The sequence below is a fragment of the Aethina tumida genome, chromosome 7, assembly GCF_024364675.1.
Source record: "Aethina tumida isolate Nest 87 chromosome 7, icAetTumi1.1, whole genome shotgun sequence".
Classification (NCBI taxonomy): Eukaryota; Metazoa; Arthropoda; class Insecta; order Coleoptera; family Nitidulidae; genus Aethina; species Aethina tumida.
In genome coordinates, this window is record NC_065441.1 from 2,943,268 (window position 1) to 2,970,509 (window position 27,242).

The 27,242-nt window shown below is 32.9% G+C and overlaps 1 protein-coding gene across 4 annotated transcripts in view; it reads left to right on the forward strand.

The window, feature by feature from the left end:
- The window catches only part of LOC109600338 (uncharacterized), a 150,430-nt gene that overhangs the window by 89,384 nt on the left and 33,804 nt on the right, over nt 1–27,242 (forward strand). The window contains exon 1 of one of the 4 annotated variants that reach the window (XM_049970052.1): nt 1,008–1,117. The exons of the other annotated variants lie outside the window; for them this stretch is intronic. The gene's annotated coding sequence lies outside the window, so the exon portion shown is untranslated. Of the gene's footprint in view, nt 1–1,007; nt 1,118–27,242 lie in introns of those variants that run through there. 4 annotated transcript variants of the gene reach the window in all.

The window sequence follows — 27,242 nt, forward strand, 5'->3', positions numbered from 1 at the left end:
TGACAAACGATTTTAAAATTGATATGGACTTTATGAATATTGCTCAATTTAATTATCGCAACGAAAATTTATCGTGGAAAATATGTCTTTGACAATTCCTGATTTATTATTACGTTAATACACCCATGCGTTTGTGTACCGTTTATGGGTTTAAAACATTTTTATTGCTTGTTAATTAAACAAAACGACGGTAAATTGAAACCGCCATATATTTCATTCGTGTACACAAACAACAATTACACTCTGTAAAAACAACAATTACCCATTGTAAAAAAACAAAAACACCCTTCGACAAATTGAATGTAATGATTAATGGTCGTCCCGGACAAAAATTATTGGGGCGCGATCGTTGTTTTTTCGCCACCAGTACGTTGTGTATCGCAAGATAAAAATTGACAGGGACCGCATGAGGGATAGTTATTGCACGTCAAAAATGCAGAATTTACACGTGCCATCCACTGATAAAAAACATGATTTTTGCGTACATGCATTTCGTACATAATCTCTATCCAATAACACTTCCATTTTTGTTTTTTCACCGTGTAAACAAATTTTAATTGGATTTGACTTTTAAAATTTACGGAATAAATATGTACAATTCGGCTTAAATGCAAATGCAGCAGGAAAATATGTTGATAACTGAGAAAATCGACCCTAACAAAAGTAAATTTGTTTAATTTTTAATGATGTATTGATTGTTTTAACAAATTAACTTATATGTTGCTTTAAAGTTAATGGGTTAAATTAATATTATCTCAGTTATTATTTTTAAATAAGGAAAATAAAATTAAAATATATTAATATTTTAATTAGTTGTTAGTTATATAATATATTATTAGTTAATGAGATATATTAAACAAATAAATATTTGTGTAAGCACATTAAAATTAATATGTTATTAATTAATATTTAAAAACAAACACACATTTAATCAATATTTTGAGTCAGTTCTCATTTATGCATGCTATCTCAAAACACAATTTTGAAACATAAATATAAACATAAACCGAAACAAATACATAAAATTAATGCGTCACATTCTTGTGAGGGTTGTAAAAATGTACCCCGGCTTTGTAACGTAGCCGTGTTTATTTGGATACGAGGTCGATGTAATCATGTAAGTAATCCCCTTTTGGCTTTTGTACTCGACGCTTTTGTGCATGTTTAAGTTGGTTCAAATGGGCAAAACGAGAAAAACCAATTGGAAAAATGCCTCAGGATAATTTTGTACTAAAGATTTATGTTTGTCTCGAATTAATAAATAAAAGATACAATTTAAATATTGAAATATAATAAAAATTAAGAGAAACTTAATTAAAATATTTTAAATGATTTAAAAGGAAAATCTGGAAAAATGCCTCAGAAGATTTATGTTTGACACGAATATAATAAAAATCAAGACAAAACTTAATTAAAATAATTTAAACGATTTAAAATGAAAGTCTGCAAAAATGCCTCAGAATACGTTTGTACTAAAGATTTGTTTGACACGAATTAATAAATAAAGACCCACTTTAAATATTGAAATATTAAAAATTTAGAGAAAAATTAATTAAAATAATTTAAACGATTTAAAAGTAAAATATTTATAAAAAAGCAATTATATTAAATTAAAATAAATTTCTTACTAACTATAATAATAAAACAACCAAACAGAAGATGATTAAATTTATATATTATTAATAATAATTAATTTTGTTTTAATGAAAAAATTAAAAAATCTAAGAATCATCAAAGTATGTTTATTATAAATGAATACAATTAAATTTAGAAATTAATAATATAATAAATAAAAAAAATTATTTCTGTAAAATATTTAAGAATTTAAACGTAAGATTAAAAAGAAATAACAATTTAAAATAAAATGAATAAATTCATAAATTATTTATGAAAGAATTTGACAATGGAAAAATAAAAATCCATCGAAGAATTATATATAATGTAAAGAATTATATATATTGTAAATTTGTAAATTTCGAAGAGTTTAATAAATCAAACGTTAAATTAAAAACTAAACAATCAATTTAATAAATAAATGAATTCATAAATTAATTACAGAGAATTTGTGTAATAAAAAATAAAAATCCATCAAAAAATTAAAAATAATGTATATTAAAAATCAACTAAGTTTAGAAATATAATAAATAAATAATTTCACTGAAATATAATGAATGAATTTAATTAATGATTAAAAATAATTTAGTTAATAAAAAATTAAAATCCATCGAAGATTTAAATATGAATGTAGTTAAATTTAGAAATTAATAATAATAATTTTATTTTCTGTAAAATATAAAATTAAAAAGATATTAAGCGAACAATTTAAAAATATAATGAATGAATTCATAAATTTATGATAAAATATGGTAATTCCCATTTTTTGGGACAAACATTCGGTGGATCCTAATGATTAATGTCTGGTATTAATGATGGAAGTAAATTAATTATGAATCGGTTCGAAATCCTTGATGGGGGTATTTAATATTGCGGCAGAACGTTCCAAAAAGTGTCTAAACTTGGCAAATAAATACGTACGCGTCGTGCCCCTTTGTTTTGGTTAACTACAAATGCCAGTATTTAGTAATTTAGTTTCCCGTATTAATTCGCACATTTAAGTCATCCAATTTAATGCCTGTCTTACATAACTTGTTATTCCAACTTGGAACAACTATTCAATACAACTTAAATAATTCATTTAAAGTTAGACAAAGTGCCATGCATCTAATTGTGAAACGGGTCTTAAGTGGCTTTACTGTCTCCTCGTATCGTTCATAATGCATTATTTCGTTGAAAAGTCCTCCTATTCTATCAGACAAATCCTCCGTACAACTAACTTTACTTTTCCCAAGAACATAGCACAAATATATTTATTTATTTTAGCGACGCCATTCGAACGGCGCATAAATAAATTGCACACGCATACAGAACTGAATCTGGAAGCGGAAGAAATAATTCGGTAAGCAAAATAGGTCGTCCGGGCCTCGAAGTTGTGTAATTAACGTAACCGAATGTATTTCGTTGAAATATGGCGTTGTAAATGGGAAACTATTAAAATTTGTCGATTTTCGTTTTCGACCGAGCCAACAGAAATTTTCCGCGCTGAATTGAAATCCATTTGCGTGGAAAGCTTTTGAGGTCGCACGTTGCATTTTATGATAACCGCCCACTCCGTCCCACCGATAATCACTTTAATCTCCGTGACACACAACTACAAAATGTAGTTAGTCCACTAATTATTGGTACGGGGTGTGAAAGAAGTGGCCCAAATTTTGAAGGGATGTGGTATGGTTTAATGTATGATCAAAATGAACTTGCGTTCATAAATAATGCATTTTGGGGACGAGAATTATTTTGTTTTGTGAGATCAATTTACTCTTTTTGATTCTCTTTAGCTTTTATTGGCATTACCAAATAATATAATAAAGGAAACATTGTTTTTTCCATCTGAGCTACTCTACTATTACATGTTTTTAAACAAGTGTCAAGTTTTAAAGGCAAGGTGTTAATGAACTTCGACTCCCAAATAACGATTTTCAAGATAATGAGGATTATTTTTTCTGAAGTATTAGTACAATTTTCTTTAATATAAATGGGTGTGGTATGATCTAAAATATGACAAAAAGTTTTCATGAATGTAGGTCTGTAAATGTCTATTTTCAAAGATATTGAAGACTATTTTGTTTTGTTTGGAGGCATCTTTCATTTTATACACCACTATGATTTCCAAAATTTTACTCACTAAACGAGAAAATCAGTCATCAAATTAACTATAACAAATATTAAAATGTGTGGCTAAATTTAGAAATTAATAATATAACAATTTTAATAAAGATATATAAAGATAGATAATTAAATGTAGAATTAAAAAAAAAAACAATTTAAAAATGTAATAAATGAATTCATAAATTAATTACAAATATTTTGAGTAAGAAAAGATAAAAATCATCCATAGAAGAATTAACAATACCATATATTAAAAATATATGCAGTTAAATTTAGAAATTAATAATATAATAAATAAGTAATAATAATTTTAATAAAATAGTTAAATAACCAAACTAAAAATTAAAAAGTACTGTAATGGTTTCATAAATTATTTACAAACAATTCAAAAATAAAAAAATAAAAATCAGCCATCGATAAAATAATAATAACGTATATTAAAAATGTGTGTTGCTAAATTTAGAAATTAATAATATAATAAATACGTAATAATAATTTTAAAAAAATCCATCGAAGAATTAAAAATAATGTATATTAAAAATAAGGATAGCTAAATTTAGAAATTAATAATGTAATAAATAAATAATAATTTCTGTGAAATACTAAAAAAATTGAACGTAAAATTAAAAATACAATGTAACGAAATAATACATAAATTAATGATTAAATAATTGGGTCAATAAAAAATAAAAATCCTTCGAAGAATTAAAAATAAGGGTAGCTAAATTTAGAAATTAGTAATTGTAATAAATAAGTAATAATTTCAGTGGAATACGAAAAAAATTGAACGTAAAATTAAAAATAAATTATGCAAACACTTTAACAATATAATGTATTAATTCATAAATTAATGATTAAATAATTGGGGCTATAAAAATTAAACTCCATCGAGAAAATAGGTGTTTTAGTTTAATTCATGTCTCATATTGGGAGTAAGAAAAATCACCACTTTATCACATGTGTGAAAAAGAAAATCGAAAGACAAATTATGAAGCTTTTTTTATACAAGAAACAGATTGCGGGGACAGTAATGAACAAAAATGACGTCTGATTTAATTTAAATTGTTTCACTAAAATTCGTAAAAAGCTTAATTTTAGTTCACCACTGTAAAATTGTAGAATATTACATTCAGTTTTTCATTCGAAAATAATAACAAAAAAGAGCCAGAATTTTTTATAATACAATTTTATTTCATGAAAAAGTAGATTTAACTTGAATTGTTTCAATAAAAGGGAGAAAAAACGTAAACATAATTTTGGCAGGCCACTCTAAAATTCATACATTCATAATATGTCGTTCGATTTTTATTTTCAGTAGCTTATTTTTTTTTTTTTTCGTAAAACTATTTTCATGTAAAAAAATTCAAAGTAGACTTAACTTCTGTGATTTCCATTACTCCCAGGATGTAAATTTTTAACGCCGATTTTTACCCGAAAAATCAACTTTCTCAGGCATCTGAACTATTGGACTAATTTCAAAACTGTATAAATGAAATTTGTAGAATGTTTATTTGTCATAAATTTGAATGCTTGTCTAGCCAAATCGGCAAATTAGATCTGGAGTTATATTCAAAATTTCATGAATAAATTTTTATTGTAAATTGTAAAGGTAAAACTTTTTCCCAGTTTATAAACTAGTGTAATATTCGATTCTGAAAATATTCGCATGTCTCCGGCTAGAAAAGTCTACTTAACCCCGGGATTCCTGGGCCGGGAAGTATTAGAATATTGTGTCGTTGTTAACCGTGTAATCCGAGCGCGGCTTTATTACCATAAAAATGGGGATGAAGGCGTTACAACCGGTGACCCGCACCATGAAAATCCACTTAGCCGCGCGCACGAAAGCCGACCAAACTTTAATTTAATAAAAAAAAAAACAGAAAACAACGACGCAAGGAAAACAAGCAACAGCAACACGCCGTAAATCTTGCATTATTCCGTAATTTGGTCCGAGATCACGTTGATCATCCGACTATGCTTTCCCAGATCCGTTCCCGATGGGATTCGATCGGGAATTTATTCGGGAATCGCCCGGGGGCATTTTTAAACGCATCGTATCCGAGCAAAACGTAGGAATTCAATTTTTTTCGTCACCGGAAAGTTGTGTGCAGCTTCGTCCGCATCGAAGTTTATTTGCATCTCCTTAATCCGTAATAAATCACACGTTAAAAGGGTTAATTTGTGTGCCGTTATTATTTGGGATTTCCCCTCTATTCAACGAATTTGTTGTAGGTCCGAAAATTATTTCACCTTCATTTAGAAAATAATCCGAACCTAATTCCCATTCTATTTACATTCGGCCGTGTTTTCTGGACGGCTAATTGCGTAAATCATGTAAATCCTGCCGGTTAATTATCCGTTTGGGCATTGTGCTCGTAAACAAATAAAAGACCGCCGCATCCATTCGCGTGGAACCGGAAACACTTGTAAAAAAAACGGAAGCGGTACGTTAAATTAAGTTTTTCCGATGAAAACAAATCAATGGGGGCCCGGTCAAGTTGATGATTTCGCTTCTGGGTGATTTACGTTTTTGAGGGCGGCCGGAAACGATACAGTAATGAAGATGGGACACGAACCGATGGTCGGAGAAAATGCGGAGGATGTGAATGGTATCGGGTTATGTGGATGGCGCGCGACGGAAACACATTTCGACTGCAAATTGTTCCAAGTGCACCTCCTATTGTCCGATTCGACCGCAAATTAATTCATTTTGAGAGCATGTCCGTTTTCAAAGCGGTTTGGTTTTGTTGCTGGTGATCAAAGGCGACTTTTTCAAAATCAATGGCCCTTTTGTGACGTTACATTATCGTTGGGGGCAGTAAGCTGTTTAAATAATTTTTTCATCTGTTGTACAAAACACATACGATTGAAGAATGCATGTGTGTAAACAAAATTACTAATCAATCGCCGAAAAATACTGTGTACTTCCGTACACATTGAAATTTATGGACCAGAAACAAACTAAATATTTACTCAAAGCAATTTATTTTAGATAAGTGAATGTTTCGCGCCCGCCGCAACCGTTTAAAACATATATTGTGTGTCAGACTTACTAAAGCCCATATTTATTTACCCACTCATTTCCGTCAACAAGCGCCACGCTTACGGAACAAGCTTTTAAATCCATTCGAATCCACCGGTGCGACCCGTTAAGTGGTGCATTGTCATCGGTTACCATTTCAAATAGTAAACCGATATTCTAATAATATTTCGTGCACATGTAAAAACGTAACTAATAACGCCAATTAGAATGACATTATCGGTGCGCAGTTGCAGTTCAATGCACGGTAATACTTGTGTTCGATATGTAATGGAACATGTCATACATATGCAGTGCACGGCATGCGGTTTTTTTATTGTCATGTTAATTGGCCGGATAAAAATCCTACACGAAAAATTTCACGCATTACAACGATACAGTGCAGCTATTTTTGCGGCCGCGAACTTTATGAATGGAATTTAATGCGGTTTTTTGGTTCTGGTTTTGCATATATTGTATAATTAGTTTGTGATTGTGTGTTGTTATTTTTAAATAATCCGTTTTTAACAAAGGCAAATGTTAAGCCACTGATTTTCAAGCAGTACTATGTCTTGTTCCAATTAGTAAGTTTTGTATTGTGAAATCAAACTTCAAACACAAATTATTAATACAAATGAAACTTTATTGATGCGTAATTATTTTGGTTACTCTTTTTGTTTCGTTATGTTTCTAAATTGTATGTAGTTCAGAATAACATTACTTTTATGTTATACTAATTTAACTTCTTGTAACAGTAATAAATATGTAATATGAGAACTATTGATTTAAAGGCTTATATTACATTATGCTCTTAATAAAATTGCCTTGCATGATGCAATATTTTATGACAATATTTCCTTTGTTACATACACAAAATAAGCGGTGCAATAAAAATACTATTGACAGTACATTACAGTAATTTCTGTTTTAATTGGCTAAAACATTGTCTAGTTTAATATTCTTTTATTGACATAGATACATTGTATTCCTAATGTTTCCATTATTTTATCAAATTTACAAAAAGTTATAAGTCCATTAAATGTAATTTAAACACGAACTAGAATTTATAATTTTTAAATGTTACTTTAAGGCAACTAACTAATGGCACAAGCATGATCCATTAAATATATATTAAACACGATCTGATTAAAATAACAAAGTAATCACAGTTCCTTAATCGAACTGACAAATTGAGCCCCCATCTATTGTAATGAAACATCTCTAATTGATTAAAACTATGTTCTTTTTCTTGCTTAACTGTATAAAAAGGTACATAATTCATTTTTTGATTAATTGAACAATATTAGTTAAATAATATAGTTCATATTCATCGTGTTTTTTTTTAAATATTACTTATGATTTTTTTTATCTATCTATACCCTTTATGTATATTCTATATTGGACAAAAAATAAACATTTAATAGATCAAGATAATTTAATGCTTAATTGAATAATTCATTGTTTTCCTATATACTTTTTTAGTTGCGAAAAGGTTAAATAAATCGTTCAAATATGAATATAATGTAAACATGAAGTCCAATTTTGTAAATAACTAATTGAGGGTTATTTGTAAGAAATTAATTATACTAAGTAATCATAGTTACTTAAAAATATTCTTAAAAAGAACTAACAAATTCCATTGATTAGAAGATCGTGTTGTAGGGCATAACGATTTTTTGCTCTAATAAATTATTAAAAATTCGTAATAAATCTTACAATAGTTGTAGGCAACTAATCACAGAAACAAATCATTATTAAGAAATTACAATTCTTTAATGGTATTTTTAAAATAATTCCTCATCTCTATAGTTGATTGAAACTAACATATGTTGTCTTTGTTCACTAGAATAAACAAAATACATTTGCATAGACCAAAACAATTCTGCCAAATGATACATGTATAATTTAATATTATTTTTATTTTAATTATTAAAAATTCATAATTAATTTTTAAAGATAATTAAACATTATATTCAATAATCATTAATAGACTTTAATTAATGGCGACTAATTGTAGAAAGAAAGTAATCGAGTATTTTTATAATAAGACTCTGTAGTCGGTCAAGAAAGAAATTGATTAATAGATTAAAGGTGTATAATTTAATTTATTTGTTAATACATTTTTAAGAGTTTTTTCAGTATATTAAAAGAAAAAAAAAGAACATTAAAAGACAATGTATATTTGTCTTTTAATGTACTTTTTAAAAATAATATTTTGAAACTTCAAACAATTAATATATATTAGTATTATTATGTATTATATTATGTAAAGTTTATATTTTAATACAAAAAAGTCAATAACTTGTGTTTAACGAAAGGATTTCTACTTTCATTTTCATAAAAAAAACTACGATTAAACCATTGCAGAATAGCTTTGTCAAAATTTGATTAATAGGTTTCCTCACACGAAGCCTAGTAGCAAAATATAACCATTACCATTGTGGAGGTTGTCTTTAAGATTTTATTAGAAATACCCTTAGTAAAATGTACTTCCATTTAGAATTTAGGATGTTGTATTCATATAAACAGCATAAAGTAAATTGTAGGAATTTCTGACATTATTCTAATCAATCGATAATTGGTCTTAGAATTGGTACCGACAGGGAGGAGTTTACCTGAGGCAGGAGAAATTCGACTTATCAAAGATTATTCCAAATATTAGGTTCAAGTTACCAAAATATTCATGTAATGGAGTAAAAAATACACTTAATTTTTTGTACGCAACTAACAGTATAACATATTAAGAGTTGCCTAATAGCATTTTAAAATAAGCCCCCATTTATTGAGAGAGAGAATCCCTAATTGATTGAAACAGTTTTTTTGTCCTCTGGCATAAAAAAAAATTAATTTGAATGGATGATGTTAATTCTGCCATTAATTGAATAAGACATGGAACCACTGATCGGCTTAATATCCTGCGCCGCTTATGAATTTAAACCGAATCGTTCGGGACGCATGGCGAGGACATGTTTAGAGTTTCCCCTCGACCTTTTCGCGCGACGTCTGTCTGTTCGGGCACATCGGGCATAATAGCGGCAACATAATAAAATAAATATCAGGCCGGGTATTATGGCGCACACAAGGATATTAAATTTAACGATATGGGCAAATGGAGTGGCAACCATGCCCGTTTTCATACATGACATGAATACATTCCGAGGGTGAATTGATTGAATTCGACTGTGCCAATTCGCATCGAAAGTTAAACCGGAGTATGAAAATAAAGCGGGAAATTCACTGGAAATTGTTCCTTTGGCGGACGCCGTTTTTACATCCGCATATACATGCGAGACGCGCCCTTCCTCCGCCACCCTCTTTCTTCACGCCAACGCTAATGTTTGCATTCGATTTGTTGTTTGTCGGTGTTCCTCTCCGCAACCGATAAACAGAATTGATACAGCTTTTATCACTAACGGGAACTTGAGCGTTACATACAAATAAAAAATTGAATTAAAAAGCTTGCTCTATGATATTTTTTTAATAATATACCCTGTGTCGCCTTTCGCATCCAGTCGGAATATTAAAATATCAAATTTATGGGATCATATATCTAAATTTGTGCGCATCGCTGAAACAAATATTCAAACATGTGTGTGCTTTTAAATTCGGGCGAACAAATGTGAAGTATGCAGTGTCGGAATCTTGTCAGCTCCTGTATTAAGATAAACCGTACGCTCATGGCGGTAGTTGCACCACCTAATAGACTTCGTACACGTCCTCCCACTTTCCTAGTCGCAGTTTTTTTTTTAATAAAATTACTCCCGCACCCATTCGTTTTCATTAGCCCGTCTCCACATGCTTAATTCATATAATAAATATGCGACGGCCCCGAAAAATATGCGGACACAATATATCTCTATAACATAATATTGTGTACGGCAAAAACCACCCCAAAGGAAATTTAATGCGGTGGGTTGAACGAACCTCGGGACGTGTATTATGAAAAATGGTCGGTGCATAATGTGTACAACACTAGAGTGTTTTCTCGTCGACTTAATTAAATGGATTGATATGGAAATGAATAACTAACATAAGGATGGTGTGAAAATACAAATACGATTAGTTAATGAATAATGTGTATACAAACAAATAATTTATTTCAGGCGTTTAATATATTTTACTGTCATTATTTAGATTTGTGATTAAAATGTTCATTTATTATAACTGTTGTTGTTTATTGCTGAAAGGTCAAAAGTTCAAAGTTTTATTACCTAAAGCTTACTTTAAATTACAATGTAACGTTGGTTGTATAATGTAATCGTCCGAATTGTGGCTCCATCTTTAGGCATCAACTGTTCCTAATAAATTAAAACGTTCACATAGCATTTAATGTTTACTAATTTGAAAGTTACAGACCGTTTAATCCAATTAATCAACTGACAGTATATTTCAACAAGGGATTTCAGCGGTCGCGGTAAAGTGATGGGTCCATTTGCAAACAATAAAATTATGATAGATCAACTAGGATATATAAATGACGAGTGATGCGCATCTCAATTAAAATAATCCGGTCCGAACGTTTCGTTAAATCCGTGCCGGGCACTAAACTGAGATAATTATAGGCCGGCTCGAACCGCAGTCCAGTAATTTTAGTGTAAAGCACATAAGGTTAAAGGTGAATAACAAGGATGATCAATCCAATCCACTTTCAATTAAGTGAGATTACTTGTTATCCAATCAATGTTCGGGTTCGGGAATAACTGTGCGCCGATCCGCTCCCTGGGTGATTCTAACTTCTCAGTTCGAGAAACGATTGTTGTTCGAAAACAAACTTCATCAAATGTTCTCTGTGTGTATATCTGTTGGACCCTGTTGTGCCGGTCGCGCCGGCTACTTTTTCGTACGGCGTCGAAATTGATTGCCTCATAATTGGGTTATACGTTTTTGATAGTAAATGAAAAGCTACTGGGTCGCTTGGGGATTCCCCTGTCCGTCGACATTTTGATCTGCCATCACTCGACTGGAAAATAAATTATTTTGTCTTTTACAAAATAAATAAACACACTAACATGTTCCAGTTTGTATTATTTATCAGTAGATGGCAGCACAACTCGACGACGTTCACTAGGCAACCAAGACGGCTCATTTTATTCTACTGGGTTGAAACTTGAATACTTCGGTAGTTGCAATAAAATAGACCAGTGCGAACAAATACAGTCAATTATCGAGCATTCCCAGTTTCTTGTTTCGCATTTTCGGCGGCAAAAGCTGGGAGTTTCGGTCGGCTAATACCAGCGACATCCGCACAAACAGTTTAAAGCGCAAAAGTTGCCGGGTCCGGCGTTTAGTTCCTTGGATACGTAATCCGCGTAATCTGGCTTGGAAGTACGATCAACCGGGCTCAAGATAAGACCGGTTTTAGCCAGTTGCCGCCGCACGAATATGCTCAACTCACTCCGGAACACACCTACACAAGTTGCGCGCAGTTTTAAGATGACAATTAGCGATATCAATTGGCTGCACGGGTAGTTTGTTGGCCCGATTCCGCACGGAAGTTAACTGCGGACTGATCCGAGGTCGTTAATGTATGTGCCACAGTCCGACAGGGTAATCCTATTGGAACCTTGTTTATGTGCCGATGTATTGTTAGTACTGGAACTTTGTGAACTTTCGAACCGATAATTATCCATAAAATTGGCAAAAACTTATCTTATGTAATGGTGGTTGTCCAACATTAACACATAGATCCTGCTTCCATCTATTGCTATGTCACAGTGAGAATCAGATGTTATATTATTATTCATTACATTGAATAAATACGAGTCTGGCGTTTGTCAAGTTTTAATTACAAGAGCTTGTTCAAACGAGCGGAGTTTTATATAATTATTCCTACCTCAATACAAATAAATCCCAGTAGTAATTCATTAGTGGTTTTAAAAAATTTTCCTCCCCAGTAATAATTCAATAAATCCTTGGTTAGTGGCGAAACTATTTGTGCAATATTATGGGGGTGATTTATTTCGGTTTGGCCTGGAGCGTTTTAAAAATTTAATAAGTTTCACAATATCGTCCAATAAATATCCCCCTTAGAACCACAGGTATCTGTTAAGATAAATAGCACGAGTTGGTTAGAAATTTATCCCTCTATGGCATCTAAGCATAATATATTGCTGTTGTGCGGTTAATTATTGCAGATTACGGAGAGCAATTGCCAAAAATTCGTCGCTGTTAATTATCCATATAATTCAGTAAAGTAAAACGTAATTTAAACGCGTTGCAAGTTAATAGTTTGAAGCGCGATTAAATCCACTTTCAATTCGAGAACCGTTACGGAATTATTTTTAACTTTGGTTTTGTCTGTTTTAACGTCTAATCGATACCAGGTAACTGATTTAAACTTTTACGGCCCTCGATAAATGTCAATTCGAGAAATAAATTCGCTTAAGCCCGCGGGAACGAGTATCATTTTTCAATTCAAATACAAATTGAAGGAATTATTAAAATATGTCCAAAATAACTGATTTAATTTAGTTAAGCATTTTATTTAATGAAAAGTGTACAAGATAATTTTGAACAATTCTTACATAATAATTTAAAATTAGTGAACAAAAATTATGACGCTATGTACAGCATTGTATTGACTACAAATATATAAATATTACGCTTCCGAACTTATTTAGCAATATCATTTATTTATACGTTGATCAAAACAGGCCCCAGCACTGTTCCTTGTGGAACACCGATTTGTTGCTTGTTGTAATTCTTAACTTCTCTAAGTTATACTAATTAAGGAATGATCACACATCTTAGGTGTTAAAAGTATCTTTGTCATCAAGTGCTTTTGGTTGGAAATTACATAATCGATCAGGTTGTTATTATATTGTGTTGGATTTTTTATTAATTGGTACGATTTATTTTAATAAAAAATATCCATAAAATTATTATTAAACAACTGGTAACATGAAATGGTTTTCTGATTTTCTTTTTTAATTGATGCAACAATTATAAACATCAATTTCATCACCAGACCTAAAAATTTTAAACATTTGTAAATATTTGATGATTTCGGTTATGAATGTTCGGCGCACACCATAAAACTCTATTTAATTTCTCGTTGCGGCCGTGCCCATTACCATTGGCCACCGAGATCGGTATAAATTACAGCAATAAAACATATAATTTAACTGTGCAATTTTGGCTTTCCAAATTGTGTTGAATCTCCGAACGCAAATGCAAAATTGACTCAATCAATCATGTAAATTTTATTGCTTTACATATACCTTCCGTCGAACAAATATTGAACATCCAAAATAAGCAGAACCGACGAAACTACCAGCCATTTGTTGTCTGGCGGTTCAGCGTTTTTTTTTTCGCGACGTCCTTTTTCGACGCCGCATTCAATCGTGTAGAGAAAATCCGAGAAAATAATCAGCTGTGTCTTGTACGTATTATCGCCACTGTGATTTTCGGCAACAAGAGCGTAAAATTTATTCGAAAAATTTGTAAATTAGATAGAAACCAGACTTGAGCATTTTTTTGTCTAACTTCGAAGTTTCCTTTTATCACGTAAATACTTCGGCGAACACAAGCAAAATCTTAATTACATGATTTTCAATCTGGCTCCCGCTCCGGTTCAACATCCTCACCCATAAACTATGCCTCAATCAATCCGTTGTAAAACATTAATCATCCCGACACACAAATCGATAAAATCTATTAGAAACATTGTCGCAAGAGAACGCAGCAAGAAAATTGCTTCATTCCATGCGACAGTCAGCATATAAAACCGACCAACATAGAGGGATGCCACAGGGCGGCACAGCCGGATGGGAACACCACCGAAAAAATGCGGCCAGATATCGACGCGATACGTAATAGTTTCGCGGGCTGGGCAAGGGGGATGAATGTATGGCGTGTACCAGAAGCAACCGGTGTAATTTCCATCCGGGCGCTCGCCCCTAATTTGTAGCGTCATAAATAAGTGCAGCGTCGGGCTGATAATAAACGGTCGCGGGGCTTTTTGCAGACGCCGCGACGCTGCCGTAATTTCGATCTGTTTTAAAATCGCACAGAAAAAAACTCGCTGGAGTTTTCCGCTATTTATGGGGGGTGTTAAAGCTAAATATGATTATTGCCGGTTTGAGTTACGCCGATCGGTTCGGTGTGGGTTCATTTGGTTTTATGGCGGATTAAAAAACAACTTCGGGTGTTAAAGGATGATGGACGTTTATTGTTCTTTATGGAAGTTTGCTTGGAAACTGTTTTCGAGAGATTTTTTAACATAGGTTTAACTTCCGGGGAAGGAATGAATAAATTTATTGATGCGGCCATCATTTTCTATTACCACCACATAGTTTATTCCACGTGGGACATGGATCGAAGTATAAAAAGAGCCGCGGGTGAAAATTCTTTCGTTCACCCTCCGCCAATTCTGGTGTGTTTCGCGGTGGTAAATTCAAAGTTCGCCGATCGATTTTCTGTTACTGGTCCGAATTTCTCCATCCAGAAGATGTCTCGAGACGCTTATTTAAATATGTATTGCGGAGACGCGAGTTTTTATTTCAATGCTGTATGTGCCGCTTGTTCGGAGACGTTTCGAATTTTATGGCCGTGGTTTCCTGTAATATTTACTTTTATATGGTTTGTGGCATACTTTTGACCCAATATTGTTCCTTAAAACCGGGATGTTTCACATAAATTACATATAATTTACAGGAGATGGCAGCACGTTGCATTTACAACGGTTAGGCAACAAACGTTTCTTTTAATTTATTCAGTAGCTTCAAGATAGGGATGCAGTATAATTACAAAACATGCAACCATGTTGTTATTTTGTAAAACATGTTGAAACTATGAATATTGAGTTGTGTGTTACAAAGTGAATGGATTCAAAAGATTTTCCAGTAGAAAATGAAGTTTTTTCGTTTATCACCTCGTCAACGGGTAGAAAAAGTTGGGCGCTTTGAACAAAACAGCGGCTATACGTCCGTAAGCCCGCTTGAATATTCATAGAATATTAAATAGCAGAATCCGATCAAACGTTCCGAATTACGGCGCGCCGCCCCGGCAACAGTGGCGATATGATAAATAGGGTAATTTGTGTCGGGACCGCGCCCCCGAAAAAGTCAATTTATATGCCATCGGCACCCTCTGTTACATCACGGTAACGTCGTGTTGTCTTTGTGTGTTGCGCCATTATTGTGAGCTTAAGATGTTCGGATGGAGCGGGACGCGATGCGTGCATGGGAGTGAACGCGAAGTCCCGGAAAGTCATTCAACTTTTTAGTGCCGGGCCAGTTGGCAGCCCTGATTACAACGCACCACTTTGCGACCCCCAACCGACAGATTCTTGTCGTTCCCCGGCAAATTCCCCACATAACCCTGTTCCTTGTTCTTTCTGGGTTTTTGAATTTGAGAAATGACGCCGACAGTGATTATTATTGGTTGATGGAGGAAATTGGGGTGGGTGATTTTTAATAATGAACCGGGGTTAGGAGTGATTAAACGGGTCGCATATTTATTTTGCTGTTGACTATCCCTTAATTTCATCTCTGGCTATAATAAGAATTTATGGGAGATCTTAAATATTCTGCCGGAGCTAAGATTAAAATTTAAGTGAAATTTAAATAAAATTCATCGGGAATTTCTCTAATTAACAGCGGAGGGCGTATAATAAAGCACAATCTGCCATACTCGATAATTCCCTCTAATATCCTGTGTGAGAAAACCTAATTTTATAAAGTTCGTGCTAAATTAAAGAAGTAATGTATAAAGATTCGGGAATTACGGTTCCGAATATTCGATATCTTTCATCTGCGATATCCTTTCCGCGCTCAGAAATTTCCATTCTCCATCGAATCCGACGGTAAATTTTTATTAAACTCTTCGACCGTCTATTATAATATTTATTGAGTTTTCAGCCCTTCTGTTTGTGTCGATGGCTATGAATGAATTAAACTTTTCATCTCCTCCATAAAATTCATAATAACAATTTTAACCACCACTGCAGGCAACTAAGATTATACACTGTAAACTGGGTTGCATAATATTACTACACGTAACGTGTTGCCATCTATTGTTCAAAAAGCTTGAAGCGACAAGTTTCTGCATCGACGATTATAATGCAGTGCAGAATCGATAAAATAACGGCATTAATTCTTGGTTCATTGTCCGTAAATGCGAAAGTTGACAGCCTTAGGAAAGAACTCTCCTCAAAACTCGTGTTTTATTATGTATTTAGTGTGGCTCGCCATAAAGTTATGTAATATTCAATTTTGTCAGGGCCCGAGGAAATTTTATATTTTCAGGACAGGAGAAGCAACAAACGAGAGGGAAGTTTACAACCGCCGAGTGTTTACCAGACTTAAAATTTATTTCATAATCCTCTTTTTTCCACGCTAATTAGAGAATTTTGGATCGAGGGTGTTTTTTTAAACATATTACAATGTTTTGATATCCATGTAATAGTTTTGTATTGTGGTTTGAAATAAAATTTAAGGCTTGTTTCAATTCGTTTGAAATAATCTGATATTCGCAGTTACTTAAGTATATCGGACAGTTAACTTGCACAGAGACATCCCACAACATTACTGTGAAATTGACTACAAACTGTTCGTCGAATCTTCAATCCAACCCGGTCGTAGTTCTTCCACGAAATTAGAAAATATCGTCGGGAGAAAATAGCAGCCGGGATAGTAGACTAAATAAATAAAACCGAGTAAATAAATGATGCACAATTCCCCCCAATTTATATTGGATAGATTACTCCGGTTATTCCGGCTGTTTCTTTTTGCCAAACGTACGTTATTAACTCGGCAAATAAACAATTTTGCAATTAATTAAACAAAAGGGAAACGTGCCACCGAAGCTCTATTCGGATTTGTTTATTGCCTTGCCTCAGGCGTTTGTTTCCTTTTTTAGGTTTGTCATTGATTGAGCCTTATTGTTTTTCTTTTCGTTTTTCATTCTTTTTTGCTTCTTTAAGCAACGATACCAAAGTCTGTGTCTAATGAGCATGGCGCACATTTGTTTATCTCAATTAGTGAAATAAATGTGCGGCAATAAAATGATGCGGGTAAAAGGCAAAAGTCTCGAGCAACATATTGTTCGAATAGGAAAACTTTGTGTCAGCCCAGACAAAGAGACGTAAAAATTACAATCGGCAGTAATACTAAAATTCATCAAGTGGGGGAGCGACAGTAAAAAAATAAGGGGCGCCTCCAAGTTTTAATAGTTGTATTTCAGGAGCCACCCCAGTGGAAGTAATACTAATCAAAATGCTCAATTAAAGCAAAAGTCATAACCTGAAAACCCGGAAAGTCGCTTCTCGGTGCTTTGAAATTATAACGTCTTGCTCTTGTTCCGTACTTTGTTGTCGTATGCTTCGCCATAAATTATTACATGGCGGAATTGTTGGGGGCTCTTATTATTTATAATATTTGATACGACTTGTATGATCGTAATTTTGCGCTCTCTCAGTTTTACGGTCTGGCGCAGCAACGCGTTTTAATGCTACAAGAATTATGAACCCAACTCTGTCAGATGCACTTTGCCACCAACCTTGTTTTCCCCAAAATAAGTCCCTTAAAAAAATAAAATAATTAACCGGAGGGTAAAATAATCTGGTCTTAACTAAAACATTATTGAATGTGTCATGAAAAACTAAAGCGACTTTAAAAAATTGCCCCGAGCAATTACCTGTGACCAATCTACCATAAAACTGTGCCGCCCCCAGTTAATAAAAACCCCAGAGATTGAAGTCGTTTCCTTCTTGTACACGCTGGCAAAAAAATCACGGCTTTATCGTGGACCTTTATCCCATCACGACCATCGAACATATTCGTCTTCCGATCGGGAATTCCTTTTACGGCTATAATATTCACTATCGCCGTCGTATTTATGTTTTTCCTCTCCGGCCCCGGGAATAATGTCGGGGCACGCCCACAACAACACGTATTGACAGCCAAAAGATTTCAGATTTCATCCCCTAAATTGGGACGTTTTTCAAGCGTGTTTCCTCCAGTGTTTCGCCCTCGTGTATTGGCAGGGGATCTAGTCAAAGTTCGGGAATTAAGACATGTAAGTTATTAAATTCATGAAATATAAATCGAAAACCCGACAAAAGATTAGAAAATTGCGGTGGCATTATGTGGTGGATGAGTGTGGATATTTCTAATAAAAACTGCCACCGGGGGGTAGAAAATCCGATATATCGGAGGGCGCTTTTCTGCTCTTAATAGGAAAACTGAGCAAGAAAAGCGCGAGCGGACGGATACAATGGCGGTCCCCGGGCGGTAATTCCGACTGAAATCGATTAATAAGAGAGTGCGGTGCCAACACACTCACACATGACGACGTACCCGATAGTCCCCGAAGTCATAGGCTGTCATCTGTTGATATGCCGCTGATTGTGCTGGGACTTCCCCGAATTGCAGTCAAGATAAGAAATCTGTGAGTTAAAAAAACCCGAAGGACGAATCGCGACGTTTTGTATCGCCCATTGCTACACACTTGACAAGTTTTAAAAGAAGTGAAAAGTTGTTTTTAGTTGCTACACTTTATTGCCTTGTATCCACCATTTTCTTTTAATAAACCTTAGAGACTTAACTACGGTTTATTAACTGTAACTTGAAACGCTGCTGACTCAGATTACACTTGAAAGAAATATAATCAAAAACTCGGATTAGAGACCTAAACCATGGAAGTAAACCGTCCCGAACGACAAATCAACATAATTCCCGTGCCTTGAAAAGGAGTGGAGCGTCATTGAGAAGAAATATTCATGCTGAAAATAGGGTTACACAGATAGAGGACGTTTCGCTTTAATCTCCTTACAAGGAACCCTTTTTTCCAGACCCTCTCACATCCTACGGCATCGTCTCGCGTCTGAAACGATTTACATGTCCCGTTGATTGTAAGCTTTTACTTCTTTCTAGGACCCGGAAATTGATCGAGTTCCGTTCACGCTCTTCCAGAAACAAGATTTCTAATAGTTATTGAAACTCCCAGCAAAACAAACAAGCCGAATCAATTGACATGACCAGATAACTACCCCTTCAATATTCTCACACATCGAAATCAATCGGAGTAAATGTTCCTTAACGGTCCTCGTATGTGAATGTGTGGTGGATCTGTTCGTGTGGATCTCGATCAGGTGAGGCTGTTAAATTAAATAATGGAGGTGAAATAGAGTGGCAACGGGTTATTCCACCGCTCCTGACATGAATACCGGACCAGTTCCGGGCTGATTGCGTTCAAGAGGAGTCTTCACGTGTCGGATTTTCCTCGGCAACCACCACCATCGCTACAATTTTATGGAAATTTATGAATTTGAATCACTGCAAGTTGGGAAGACGATAACTGTAGGATTTATTTATATATTTCCTGTATTCAACATTATTACAATATAGTACGATTGACTTATTCTAAACTTTCTATCTTCAGTGATATATTTGTTGATATATCTAACTCCTTTGCTTACCATAGTCTATGTGACTAAATTACAAATTATTTTTAATTAGTCAAGAAATTCTTCCGTTACAATTTTATTAGAATTTAGAAAGATTGGAAATAATAATTGTTTTCACAAATGTTTCTCACAGTGGAGTTAATACATAGAAGTTATCTTCAATGGTTTATTTGTCATTCGTTTTACCGAAGTTTATGTGACTAAGTTAAAGATTATAAATTATAATTGGTTTTACAAATCTCTTTTACAATAAAGTTGATACATAGAAGATATATTTCATTAATATTATATGTTAATTGTTTTCTAGTTTAACTTTACTTAAAAAAGGAAGATAATAAATTATTCAACAAATTTAGAAAGAATGAATTCAAATATGTCTCTCAATAGAATCGATATACAAAATTTCCGTACCCAAAGATAGATTTGTTGATATTTTCCTTTTCATCATAGTTTGTGCCATTGAAGTTTGAAGTACCTTCTCAAAAGTTTCAAGTAATTTTGAAGAAAACAAATAAACCTTGTTGATCTGGAACTGTACCAGCGTATATTTGCATAACAGTAAAAGTTGTTGTTCTTTACTTCTTTAATAGATAAAAAACAAAACAAACGACGTCAAATAACGAGAAATGGAATTCATAATACATTCTGGACGTTTGCGAGGCTCATATCTTTAACGACCGACCGTTTTATTTGTGTTTGCGTTCCGGGACATAATGCAAAGCTACTTATTTAATTTCGTATTCTTTATTGTACGTCTAATAAATGAACATTTTCCAACTCTACGTAGTAGTCGAATTAAATCTTTTCGCAAGCGTCACGTTCCATGACTCGAATTCATGTCTTTATCTTTATTTACACTCCACTGCTTATTTCCTGTTTGTAGTATCTTTTCGCATGTTTAACACGGTTTTTAACTTTACACAGTATTTTGTTTCTTATTCAGTGCAACGGGGAAACGAACTATTTTTATAGTCGTATCGGGAACTTGAGGATTCCTACAAGAGATATTTGGTTACGCTTCCTACAAATACTCTAGGTGTTCGTTCACACAAAAAACTCTATTTACTTTTCTATTATCGACGTTTCTTGTCACGGAGGCACGATTCATGTTCTCTTAAAAGCTTTGATGTGCCCGATTATTTTTAATGTCATAATGATCATTAGTGTTGAAAATGTATAGATTTTTTAACTGCTTTGTGGTATTGTGGCAATTAAACGTTTTCCAATAATAACATTAATGAGACACACGGTTGATTAAAAGACATAAAACTGCGCCGGAATTTCGATTCAGGTCATTTAGTTTAGTTTGTTTGTAGCCAAAGCGTACATTGTAATCCATTGTGTGCGGGCCTAATTATAAAAGTCATGTAATGGAAATTCCCGTTCCGTGTCTCATAATAAATCATCCCCCCGATCAACCGTACCGAAATTTATTTATATATTCACGTACATTTGTCGCGGGTTTCAGACAATTTTATCAGATGTGCAATAAAAATTTGTGCCGATTAGATCGGACACCCCGCATAGTAGAACCGAGGCCGGGGTTGAAATTTTCGTATTTTTCGCCGGCACAAATCAAGCGAAATGTATGCATCGCATTTAGATAAATTACATTTCTGCCCCGGTTCGCAAAACGTTCCGGGGGTTATTTGTTTCGACGGCATTTGCATCGGCTTTACATTTTTCATAAAAATCTGTTCGATTCGGTGGAGGGGATTACATATTAAAATTGCGGCCTGATCCATTGCGAAATTGATTAAACAATTTTGCATGGAAATTGGACGGCTGCATCCGATGAAAAATAATTGCTTTATGCTTGTTTACCACCCACGTTCATTCGTTTTTGCGTTGTGACTTTCTTAAATGGACGGTGTTTCGTGACACTGTGCGGTTCGTTCGCGTTGTAGTATTTGGAATTCGCGTAGCAGCGAATTACCGAGTTAATAATAATGACCGAAAACCGATTTGTATAAACGATCCTGGAACGTCGAGTCGCACTCCAACTGTTCCTGCACACTAAAATCAAACGTCCCACTCCAGCTACGTAGCAGCAAAGCGAACAATCTCCACATTCAACTTCCATAACCCATAATCGTCGATGCACTAATAAAAAGTCTTATTGAACCGATCCCGTGCCACGTTAACGGAAATGTTTCCGAGTTTTCTTCCAACTTCCACTCGCAATTTACTACGTACGGTCGGCAACTATTAAAAGGCATTATATTTTACCGACAACCGGCAAAAATATTCTTTTCAAAACAATAGTAATGGACGTGCCTAATTTTTTTATATATTGTTGTTTCTTAAAATAAATACCAATTCACTTCAAAAAGGAACTTTTTATTTGAATAAAATATGTTGAAATGACATTTTGATCATTTATAGATAGTTCCCATATACAGCAAATTAATAATAAATTTCATAGAAGAGGGCGAAACAAAAATGAAAATATGCGCTAATATTCAAATTAATATAAATGTTCGGCGCATCATTGAGGCAATGTTATTCGCGAATTAAACGAGTCAGTTCTAAAGAATTTTATGATAAATTTTATATATTAGTTTTTCTACAGATATTGAAAAAAAATAAAATTTTTTGTTACATTAATATGTAATATATTGTGTAAATAATGCGTACAAGACTACATTTTCGGTCAAAAATCGATACTTTAAATTCATATATCAATCAGGAGATAATATCACAGAATTAAGTTTGAATTTCTTTCCGGCCAATTTGGGCGACGTGAATGTCCAACACGGAGAACGTCTTCACCAACAAACGAAAGCTATAAAGCAACGGTTACATGGGATTTTAGGATACAGTCGACATGGGAGGTTACATTTGATTTTTCATACGAGAAGCAAATTACAGGAGCAATCATAGACAAGAAAAGAGCGAGAATTTTTTACAATACAATTTTATTATATCAAAGGTAGATTCAATTTCAACTATTTCAATAAATGAGAGAAAATATGTTCAACTGTAAAATTCATAACTTCATAATTTGTCGTTGGATTTTCATTATCAGTAGCTTATTATTTTTTTGTAAAAGTGATATCTTTACATAAAAAAATTCAAAATGGGCTTTTATTATTCCCAGCCCGATATGTAAATTTTTATCATCGATTTTTGTCAAGTAAGCCGCCTTTACCAAATTATTAAAATCATTGGCATTTGAACTTCTGGATCAATATTAAAACTATATAAATAAAAATTGTAGTAAATGTAATCTTTAATTTGAATGTTAATTTATCCAAATTAGTGAATTAGATTTCGAATTATATTTATGAAATTGAAAATAAAAAAATGTGTAAATTTAATTGTTTGGAAATGCTTCAATAAAAAAATTTGAGAATGATTTGTGCACCAAAATTTATAGAAAAATCATTCGAATCATTAAAGTTTGAGGTTTTTAGTTGAAATTACTTTCAATTCTAACTCTTGACACTATCGCCAACCAATTTTATTCAAATAATGGAAGTTCTATACATTCTTTATATACTCAGTGTTAAATGTTATAGCAAGAAGTTGACGTGGTGCGACATATTTACCCAACAATGGGCGTTATGGTTTTAGGTTCTATTGCTCATGACAACGCAACGTTATCTTCAGGAAGTAGTAGAGCCGACTGTTCGTCCTTGCCTTAATCGGTCCAGGGATCCAATATTTCAGCAATATAATGCTCTGTCCCATGTTGCCAGGGTTAGTTTAACCTTTTTTGAACAGATCTATGTAAATTTGATTCCATGGCTAACCAGATCCTCAGATCTTTTTTCACTTATTGAACATATTTGGGATATGATGAGTAGAAAGCTATGAAATTAGTACGAGTAGCTTAGGATACTATACTTCAAGACAACCTCAGTGAATCAGTGCTAAGACCTATTGGGGAGTACTTCTTTGTCATTTGACTTGAACTTTCGGACTTCAATAAATTCAGTGAAATCAGCCAAAAAACAAAAGTAATTTGTAAACTAGCGTTAGAGTAAGATTTAAGTTTGCAAGGTGGAAAAAGCAACCCCCGATTTAAATCTAGCGATTGCCACCTCGCGAGTGGCGAACACACAACCTGGAAACGGTGCTGCAATAAAACACTGCGGTTAATACGTTCCTTCGGGGTGATTAGCATATTCCGTGACGTTTCTGACACTCGAGCTATGCGGAAATGAGTATTCGTATCAAGAATATAGTTGTAAATTCCTATGAGTTACATAAGTCACGCGTCTACTGTTTATGCATTCGTTTTTTAGCCGGTTCTCCGGTATATTTATGTTGTCGTGGCGGTAATTAACATATGGTTAATTACAGTACATGTAATGAGATGTCCGGTTAGTAAGATAGTGCTGTGGTGGACAAACATGTGTTGTTGTTTGTAGGATGTTTAATTAATTAGAGGGTGGTTAGCGGTTTGGGCAAATTTGTAATTATGTTATAACATGTTTACATTGTAAATAAAACAGACACGTTACCGTAAAAGACGTTGCGAAGTCGATATTTTATGCGGAATAGCCGCTAAAATCATTACAATATTCAAATACGGGAGAGGAAAGCGGTCGGAAAATAAGTACACACTCGAGCCTCGCAACCACACATTTACATTTCATCACGGAACTTCGCCGACTGTATTTATATAAATTGTAGAAAACTTAATTAAGATCTTGTCCCCCCTTCAGAAAATTTGAGTCGCGAAACGTTCGCCCCATGAATATTCAGACTCGATCGTTTTCAAAGAAAATTTTAATGGCTTCAATAACGCACACGGACCGCAATTTATTCGGTTACTGCGCGTCTGTCTCATTTAATCAGCAACGTTCTTTGCAAAAATAACCGTTTCATTTACTTTTCCAGTGTTTGCACTGCAAAAAAACAACGATGCTGTTTAATTAGAGGGACTTCCATTAATTATATGTTTTGCAGATTCATTGCCAAATCAGGAATGTTTACGTTGTCGGATACATTCACTAAGTCAAATATTAAATTTGATATATTTGTATTTACAGCCAGATAAAATTATAACAAAAAAACATCAGTGAGGTAGACGTATATATTTTTTCCTCCTCTATCATCAAAAATTAATCAGTTGCTTTTAATCCTTTGACTGTCTATATGTAGTTTTGTGTTTTGTTTATTTAAGAGATTCTTTAACAAACCAGAAATTTTTGTTAAGTATGGTAACTAACTCAAATATTAATTTTTAAGAAGCTGAAATTGTTTGAGCAATGCAAAAAACATATTATACATTTATTGGAATTATTTCCTGACGATTTGCTAGTACGAGTGGCCACCATTTTCATGAAGGTGATATACAAAATATTCTGAAGGATAATCCTTCCTGAAAGAAAATATTCAAAGCTCCTGAAATAATTGATGTTTTCTGTTGCACGTAATATTCGTATTAATGATTCATTATGACAAATATTTATTTTATTTTCGTATCTTTATTTGCATTTCAAGATTTCAAAACACAATAAAGGACGTTAATAAATAGGACAGACGTACATTTTTTCATAAAGCGCCCCAAAAAGTAATCAGTAATCCTTTTTATAATCCTTTTACCACATCTCTGTTTCGAATTTTATTTTATATTTTATGTTTCGCATATTCATTATTAGATCAAGAATGTTTATTTTGTTGGATACGAACAGCAATGCAAATATTAATTTTTATACATCTGTATTTGCTGCCTCCTGAAATAAAAAACCTTAATAGGATAAACATATTTTTTGTCTGTTATTAAATAAAATACATACATAGAAAGTTATAAATGTGTATAATTATTTTTACTTTAGTAAATTATTAAAAATTCATAATTACTTCATCATTAGTATAAGTTGTAGGCAACTAATGGTAGAAACATAGTAATAATTGCAGAAATTACAAATGCAGGTATTTTGGTATTTTTAAAATAAATCACCATCTATTAAGAAATGTAATTTATGGAAACTATATTGTCCACTGGAATAAAAAAATGCATTTGAATAGACTAAAATAATTATGCCATTAATTGAAGGAGACATAAATATTGTAGTTTAATATTTTTATTGATACAATATAGATCGTGTTCATAAAACATTTATTTTAATTATTATTATTATTATGTCTAATAGTATTTTTATAAAATAAGACTCTTGTCGGTTAAAATAAAAATTTTGCATAAATATGTATAATTTAATATTTTTATTGTTGATATAATATAATAAGTCCTAATATATGATTTCAAATTCAAATAATAAATGTATTTGAATAGCCAAAAATAATTCAACCATTAATTAAATGTTTCGTTGAATTTAACATTTTTGTTGACATTCTACAGACTGTATTCATAATAAATTATTAAAAAATTACAATTAATTCATTCATACATTAAAGCAAATATTCTGTTTTTGCAGCTTCACGAAATAAAATGATGTTAAAAAACGTTAATGGTATAGATGTACGATTGAAAACTAATCCGCTTTAGATCCTCTGTTCGCCTCTATAATACAATTTTAATTTTTTATTTTTATGGCATTTACATTGTTTTACATGTTCATTATCACAACAGGAATGTTTATATTGTTGGACGAACATGAGGCAAATATTAATTTATTTTTAGCATCATAAAATAAAAAAACCTTAATTGGATAGACGGCATTTTTTCGTCTGGTTTCCTGAAAAGTAATCAGTCTCTTTTAATCCTTTGACCGTGTCTTTATGTCCAGTTATATCTCATATTTCATTTAACATGGAATTAACAATAATCTGTCACTTACACACGGTAATTCATATTACACATTAATTTCATGCTCTCATCTGTTACGTTTTATTCGTTTGCATGAGGGAAATTATTTTTCAATTAATTTGTCTGCACTGTTTTAGTGAAATTGATAATTACAATTGAAACAGTATTTTTGTATACAAGAATTTTTTATTGGTTGTTTATTGGTATGAAAAAGGGTGCAACTTTAATTAATATTCTTGTGGTTTACGTCCAAGTAAATAAGAAATGTTTTTGAGTTCTGTGGTTAACTTTGTCGAAATAACACTTGCGGAATCAATAAAGGAGCGTTGGCAGTGAATAAAAGATTGTGAACGATGCAAAGTGTAAGAAAT